Raw genomic sequence first — 8,748 nt, 5'->3', positions numbered from 1 at the left:
TTAATTATTCCTTGAACCATTTATTTTTTGGTAATAATTTATTACTATAGTTTAGTAATGTAATATAAATTTGGTTTAACAGGAAGTGGCACAAAACTAGCTTAATAAAAGTACGAAGTACAAACTGGGTGATATAAACCAAAAAGCTCATGCAAAAAATAAATTATAAAAATTATAAAAATTATAAAACGTAACACAATAAAATTATTCTGATGACAAAGACCTAAAACTGCCTAAAAATAATGCATTTCACTCAAATGATGTGGTAATAAAATTGGAATATAAAAATGTATCTCATACAAATTTTCGAAAAAAATGTAAATATCGTTGTTTAGGCTCGTGTGTAAATTCTCGTATAATTTTTTTGATAAAAAAGTAAATGTTGCATATCCTTGTGTATAAAACCTCACAGTATAAGATATGATTATATTGAATAAGATCATGGACATATCTGTATTCATTTTTTATTTTCGCCTTTCATCTTGGAAGCGTCTTACAAATTCATATTATATCATCTCATAAATTTCTTTGCATCTCGATTTTCTTACATAATGATACATTAACCTGGGCCTTGAAGCGGTACTTATGTAGCAAATGATAAATGGGGGTATGCATTCCAGAAAACCTGTACCGGTTCGATGATTCATTTCGACAAGGAATTACTGATTAAGAAACTACGCTTTTGCTATTAAACGCGAATGTCATTAAATTAATCATTTGGAAATAATTTATGAACTGGAATTTGCTGAGAGGACTACCAAGTTCAAAATACTTGTAAGGGCAAATCAAATTCAAATTTTGAATTTAGAATTTAACTTTTTTATAAAATTTATCAAAACAAATAAATCTAAATTAAAATTTGTTAACTAAGTTCATTTATTTGAACACATTTTTCGCTTTGAAAGTTTCCATATCAATATCAAGAGAATTGTGTAATTTACATATTCAATTAAAAATAAAAGTGATCCAGATTTTAGATTTCAGAACAAAAATTTTACTAAAAGTTTCAATGGACAAACTATACAAAAAATATAGAATTCATTAAAAACTTTAATCGCAGATTACAGAAATGCGAGTATACCTTGTTTATTCATAATTGCTTGCTTATATTTTCATAACTTTGCTCACATTTCTTTATTTTGAAATTTGTAACATTTCATACAGACAAATTTCGAATTTATTGCTTATAACATTATAAATTAATATACCTACTACTATGTATTATGGAATATGTATTTTCCAAAGTGCATTTTAATTAAGAGTCGAAATCAATTGACCTTACTTGCGGTTGCTATATTACTTAAAAAAATTATTAATTTTTAATTAGATAATTTAAAACGTTTTTGAACCATCAAAACATATATGGTTTTTATATTGGTTTAAAAAAATAAATGTGATAAAATTTCTAATAACTTATTTGACTAGATTTTCTAGGCCTTAGATTTTTCCATGCCTATAATTTATCAAATTAGAAGAAATTTTTTGCAATTCTTTTGCATACTTGGAAATCCACTTCGGCATTACATAAAATATTATTAAAAACGTAATGACTAAATTTATTAAAAAATCATCCGACCAATATACTTCCATTTTATCTATTCATTTAACTTCATATTTATCCAATGAGTCCAATTTTTTTCTCTAATTATTCATTTAACTTTATATTTATTCAATGAGCCCAATTTTTCTTCTTTATATTTTCCTTTAAATAATTAAGATTACATCAATATCAATAAAATATTATTATTATAACGAATGGGAAAATAACCATTGAGTTATTTTCCCAACATTTAGTATACCCTTGTATACTTTCCCTTCGTCCCTTTTCGGCTAAAAATTGTAAATTCCATAAATTTATTGAATGTCCTTAACTGAACAGTTGTAAATAAAATAGGGAATAACAAAAAAAATTATATATATATATATATATATATATCATTTAACTTTATATTTTCCTTTCCATCTATTCATTTAACTTTATATTTATCCAATATGCCTAATTTTTCCTTTCTATCAAGTCATTTTACTTCATAATTTATCCCATGACCTCAATATGCAAAAAAGGAAATTTTAATAATCGTTTTTACATGTGTAGACATAATTATAAATATAGTTAGAAATATTTCATTAAAAAAATCAAAATTTATTAACAAAAAATTCAATGACATGTTTCTTTCCGCACTGCATTCTAACCTTAAGCATTTTGGTCAACTATTCCACCTGATCTCTATTGAACTACATTGGAGGTAACTGATCTCAATTATTTAAGAATTTAAAAAATCATCGGCAAGGTTGACAGTATCTAGGTTTATTAAAATATATAGAACGTCTCTCGTTATAAAATATATAAAACGTCTCGTTTTAAAATATATAAAACGTCTCGCGGCCATCTATTTCTTCTTAACTTTCGGTACTCATTGCGTTCGCTATTTATTAAATTACAATGAAGATAACTTATTACAACTATTTTGCATATTTAAGTGTAAATAGGAGAGCGAGTTAAGTATGATAAAGTTGCACAAAGATATTGTGCAATGATATTCGCACTTTAGAATTTATCTCTCAAGTCTGCGGAAAAGCGAGCGCGGGCATTATTCTATTATTGCGCCGGTGGAGAAGATTGCATGGAACGAATGTACGGGATGTACCTAAATGTATTTTACACATTGTATTCTAAAATTACCGTACAATATGGAAGTACCTGGGCACGGCACGTATACTGCTTCCTGGTACCTATGACATGCATGGTTGTACAAATGGAAATGCAAAAATTGTACGAGAAACGTAAATATTTGTTAAAGTCTGCAAAACTATAATACATTTTTCTATGCATTACACTATTCATAATCCATTTGTAATGTAGAGTAAGACGGGGGAACAAAGGTTAAATTTGACTTCTGACAATTACACTATGAAATCTAAATCACCTACATAAATATAATAACATATATCAAACAAAAAAACTATGTTCAGTAAAATTCTTTGGTAATCATTGTAAAACTATATTTAACTTCCCGTAGGGTAAGTTATAGTAATTGCAAAAAAATCGAAAATGAAAATTTTTATATATCTTTACGTTTCAGAGGTTTCTGAATATTTTGGCGAAGGCAGGATTAGTCGTTCCGAAGATATGAGGCAAAAAGTGCCAAAAACGGTAACTCAGTTTTTAAGAGAAAGGAGCGTCAGATTTGAATAATTCAACAAATATTTTACTTGTATTAACAAGATGAAGAACTGATCAAAGTTTCATGAATTTTTGATCAGTTCTAGCGGTTTCGGAGATCTAGTAAAAAAAGTAAAAAAAAATGCCATCTGGCGGTCAAAAATGATCATCAGACATATGCATACCAAATTATCAGATATTTTATAGAGATTTTAACAATAAGTTTAAATTTTGTTTACATTCCTATGGGTTCCGTACCAACGCTTATCCGTTAGACCGCGGCGCGGCGCTTACGCGCTTCTATATTTAGTCTCTATGCAGTTAATACGATTGCTTTGAAAAAAGTTCAGAATTTCCAAAATATTTCTAAAAACACTTTTCTTCAAAAAGTCTTTTTTTTTTAAAAAAAAGTAAATTTTTGTCAAAAATTTATAGTTTCTCAAAATTCTAATTTTCAGAGTAATATTTTTTTCAAAAAAAATTGGTACGGGAGTTTCCAGCAATTTGCCTTAAGGCACGATGCCATGCGCCCCACTAGTTTTTTGTATTTTTCAAAAATTTGTCTCCTGTACCTTTTTACCACTCAGGGGGGTAAAATAGCCAAACAAATCCAATATCTTGTTCTTAATTTAAAAGGAATTTTACAAATTGATAACAACATTATTCATCCAATATAAGATGTAAATTTAATGGGCAAATTTTTTGCAATGGTAATACTGTATATTACCGTGATCTGGTATTTTATCAGAAATATTTATCATCAGAGTTGAAAGAACTAATAATTTATTTCATCTAAGGTTATACTTTCAAGTATTATTGCTAAAAAATCCTAACATTACTTGTTTTTAATTAATGGTGGTGGACCTTAAAACCGCTCTACCCTATTATTATTAATAATAAATTCTATCAGACAAACATTTACACATGTTCATACTTTATGCAGTAATTTAAAATTAATCATAAAATGCTAAAGTCAATTTAAAAAAAAATCTCCAGTTTGATTGTGCTTTGCTTCTTTCATTTCAAAGTGTTTAACAAGCCATCATAAAAATTATTGATTTGTGAAAATTTACTTTTAGAAAATACTTCGAGTTGACTCGAAATACTGTTAATCACTTATAAATTAATTTATTTTTTATTGATTAAATCGATTATTTACACGTATCGGGAAGATAATGTAACTTGTCTCAAGGCAAAATACCAAAACCAGTTAACTAGTTTAATATGATATTTTTACATCAATATAATATATATGATAAAGTTAGTTAAATGGATATAGCAAATAACTAAAAATATTAATTATGATAAACTAATTAACAAAACTAAGTCATTGGACGGTTTTCTGACATCTCTCTATTTACCAAGAGTATAAATACCTCTGCAAATTCTAAAACACTCAAATTAAATCTTCTTCTTGACTTCGTGTTTACATATTGTAAAAGTTAGTTCTTTGTTTAACTTCGCCTATGATGTTTCAATATACAAGTAATGTTGAAATTTTCTTAATGGCTCCTTATAATCGAGTGAATGAAGAACTTTTCCTCGTCCTCCAGAATTAGTTTAATTAAGTAACGACACTGTTAGATAACTTTTGACGTGTGGAGCTAATGAAAGACTAATTCTCAAAAGCCACATCTTGGCATAAAAGCATACCGATGTCAAAACTTTGGCATGCATGATGACATTCCGGACAAGTAGTTATGAAAATTAATCGATAAACAAATATAAAACACCTAAACCCCATATTTAAAATAAGATTAAAATTTGTTCACAAATCATACGAAATAATTTTAATACCAAAAAATATTTTGTTGTACAGTTAGGGCTGCAATTATTTATTTTTATCCCAGACCATCCATCTCATTTTACCAATTTTATTGAAAAAAATTTCATAATAAAACTGAGACCATATAAAAAGTAATAAAATCTACCAAGTTACAACAAACCCCATTATCAGCACTTTCATTAACTCTTAATTTTATGACGCTCTACTGTAAAGAATCAAATTTATTTGAAGCAGTAAAATCTGTAAATAAAAACAATAATAAAAGTTTAACATGAAAAGCGAATTTTTTATTGCCTGACTTTTACAGATTGTACTACTAAAATGTTCTGTATTTTTTTAAATTTCTTTTTGCTAGTCGTAAAAGCAGATCAATTAATAACTAATAATTATCACAAGTCAAACTTATATGTTGAAGGTACAGAATTTTTATAAAATTCTGTAACTCAATACAACTTGTATTTAAAAATTATGCTCTCCTTTAGGTAAATCAGTATATTGATTTTATGTTTTTTCTCTCATGTGCCAGAGATCGCCTTCTCTCCCCCTTGACAATTTTTAGAGCCAGCTTCATAAAACAAATGATATCAAATTATAATTGTTCAATTATCAAATTAATAATTTGTTAAAATAAATGTTAAACAAAAAAAATTAAACATAAAATAGCAAAACAGTATTCAAATGTTTTAATACAAATCATGAGTCTGTGAAGCTTATGATTAAAATATATCCCTCGAATTACATGTTTAAACAACTAATTTATATACAACTTTTTTTATTACAACAATAAAAATTCTGTAAAATATGTACAATTTTTTGGTAAAAGCTCATAAAAAGTATGTATTGTACTTCATTATGTTGCCTTTAATTAGGTTGGTTAAGATGAATACCTTATTACTATTTTTACTATAATAATTTTTCATATTAATTTATTTTTTAAAAAATAAGTATTGAAGCAAAATATCATATCAAAACAATATATTGCAATATATACTACATTTTACATCAAGTGTGATAAAAATCAATAAGTCAAGGAAGAGAATGTCCATTAATAGGAGGAGTTATTAAAAAAAAAAATCACGAAACATCAGGTGAGGGTAAGGAAAGTCTAGTAAGATATTACGTGTATTTATTTTTCATATAATTTAAAAAAAATCGATATTAAAAAAAATATTATGGTTTTTCCTAGGTACTGAAATATCACCAAGTGCCACAACGGAGATGGGAGGAGTCCCTCCTCCAAAAATCCCTAAAAATCGATCACGTGATTAATGAATCAAAGAAAATATATTATACGTATTTCGTTCAAAGTAAATTGCTCATAGTCTACCGATTCCATTCATTTTCCCAAGAATAAGCAACAAAGCTCATCTAATCGGGCTAAATCCACACATGTACATATTTCTTGAATCCTCTTCACTATTTCATAAGATATTACGACAGAGTTCGTATACTTCTCCGATATGTTATTACAGGCGCAGTATGTTTACAAAGTTAAGCCCCTTTTCCGAGTGCGACGCGCCTCCCAAGCAAATTGCACGTTGGGAAACTACTAATAGAATATGTGTCCTACAGTTCCTTCTCCTTTATATGGTGTCCGAATAAAGGTCCGAAGACTTTATTGAAATATATACGTATATCATGCGAATTATTTATTAACCGCTAATTTCAGAAAAAATTCTCTATTGGTATTCACATAAAATAAAACGCTTGAACAATTACGTTTTTGATATTTAAATTATATCTTCGGTACGATCAATTTTCATCTAAATTTGATCAAAACTAATCGGAATTATAAGCTCTCATTCTTATTTCTGAATTTTTATAATCATAGATTTTTTTATTGCAAATGACAAAAAATTTAATCTATTGAGCATTAAGAAAACATTAACAATACCTTAAGTCTTTAACGAGAATTTAGTTATTCATTAATAAATATTTCGATTGATTACATTATTCAAACTCGGCATTTGTTTAAATCATTACAAATATTTCTATACAAAGAGGTCAGTCGATATCGATATAAAACAAAACAGCTACCAACTGATATATTGTATTATTAGTTCAATTTTCGAAATTTTAGATTTCTGTATTTCTTCTATTTGCTGAATTAAACCTAAATAAACGACACGAATAAATAAACAAATGAACTATATTTTAGGATTATGCGCTTTAGAAACCCAAACATGTTCTACCGCGATTTTTCAGAATTAAAATAACATAATGCATATGGGTCATTCTTTTACAAACCGGACACTTTTTAACCTTGACATTTTAGAATTGTCTGAAAATTTGTTTACAGCTACTATTCATAAAATCATTTGACACGTATTTCAGGATTTTGCTGAAAAAAATTTTTTACGTAAATATTTACGATTGAAATATGGATTTTTTGCTCAATTTCTATGAACATCATCTGCGGTAAATTAATTATCTCCGGATGTGCTGATCCGATCAGTATTATTTTTTTTTATTACACTCATATTGAAGTGAACTTTGTAATGATTAAAAATTTTTTGTTTGTTTTTGCAATTTTCTTAACAATAACAACCCTTAAATATTCACAAAGGTTTTACTCGGCCTTTACCCGAATTGAATCGATCCAAAAAAAAACATATATTTTCTTTTTTTCTCTGCAACAAAATTCTTTTTACAATTTGTTGGAGGTTTTGTTACATCGAAAGATATTAAATATTTTCAAGCGCGAGCCGCGCTTTTTACGTCGTGGACCTCAAAGACTTGTACTCATTTGTCACTTTCGAATGACAATCTTATTGTTTTTGGGTTGAAAAATATTTTATAATTTCGCTTCTGGCGAAAAATGAACATATAGTCGAAAAAAAAACATTAGGAGAGAGCGGAGCTTAAAAGTTCGTGGGTAAAAAGATCCACTGCCAATATCTCAAAAACAAGTAAAGTTAGAAATTTTTTAACAGCAATATTTGAATGTAGACGGATTGTTCAGTTAGATTTTTCTAATATTAAAAAAATGTTTTTCAGCCACTTTTTTTAAATTCGTCATTTTCCGTCTTCACTCCGTAGCCTGGATAAAAAGGGATCGACTTATTTTTAATTTTAAGAGAATTTTACGTAATAATAGCTAAATTATATAGCCAATGTAACATAAAAATTTCATTCGTATATTTTTATAAAGAAAATACCAGATATACCTTTGATCTGATGCTTTGTCAGAAATATTTATCAGCAGAGTTAATTAACTATTAATTTATATAGAATTATATATATATATATATATATATATATATATATATCATATATCTATTGTAAAATAGCTTCTTTCTAACTTAATTTAATATCTTATTTACTATTTCCTTATTATTTACACCTAGGCCAGTATGAAGGTGTGGTTGACTCTGTTTACCCCACCCACATGTAAGCTTTATTAAGAGATTATATCAGAAAGAGTTGAAGCCAACTTAAATATTCCTCTACATTTAAATATTGTTGTTAAAAAATTTCTAACTTTACTTGTTTTTGAGATATTGGCAGTGGATCTTTTTACCCACGAACTTTTAAGCTCCGCTCTCCCCTAATGTTTTTTTTCGACTATATGTTCATTTTTCGCCAGAAGCGAAATTATAAAATATTTTTCAACCCAAAAACAATAAGATTGTCATTCGAAAGTGACAAATGAGTACAAGTCTTTGAGGTCCACGACGTGAAAAGCGCGGCTTGCGCTTGAAAATATTTAATATCTTTCGATGTAACAAAACCTCCAACAAATTGTAAAAAGAATTTTGTTGCAGAGAAAAAAAGAAAATATATGTTTTTTTTTGGATCG

This window comes from Ctenocephalides felis, unplaced genomic scaffold (genome assembly GCF_003426905.1).
Source record: "Ctenocephalides felis isolate EL2017-DRISC unplaced genomic scaffold, ASM342690v1 CF-g0.4_SCAFFOLD_01604, whole genome shotgun sequence".
Classification (NCBI taxonomy): domain Eukaryota; kingdom Metazoa; phylum Arthropoda; class Insecta; order Siphonaptera; family Pulicidae; genus Ctenocephalides; species Ctenocephalides felis.
This window is presented reverse-complemented; position numbering follows the sequence as displayed.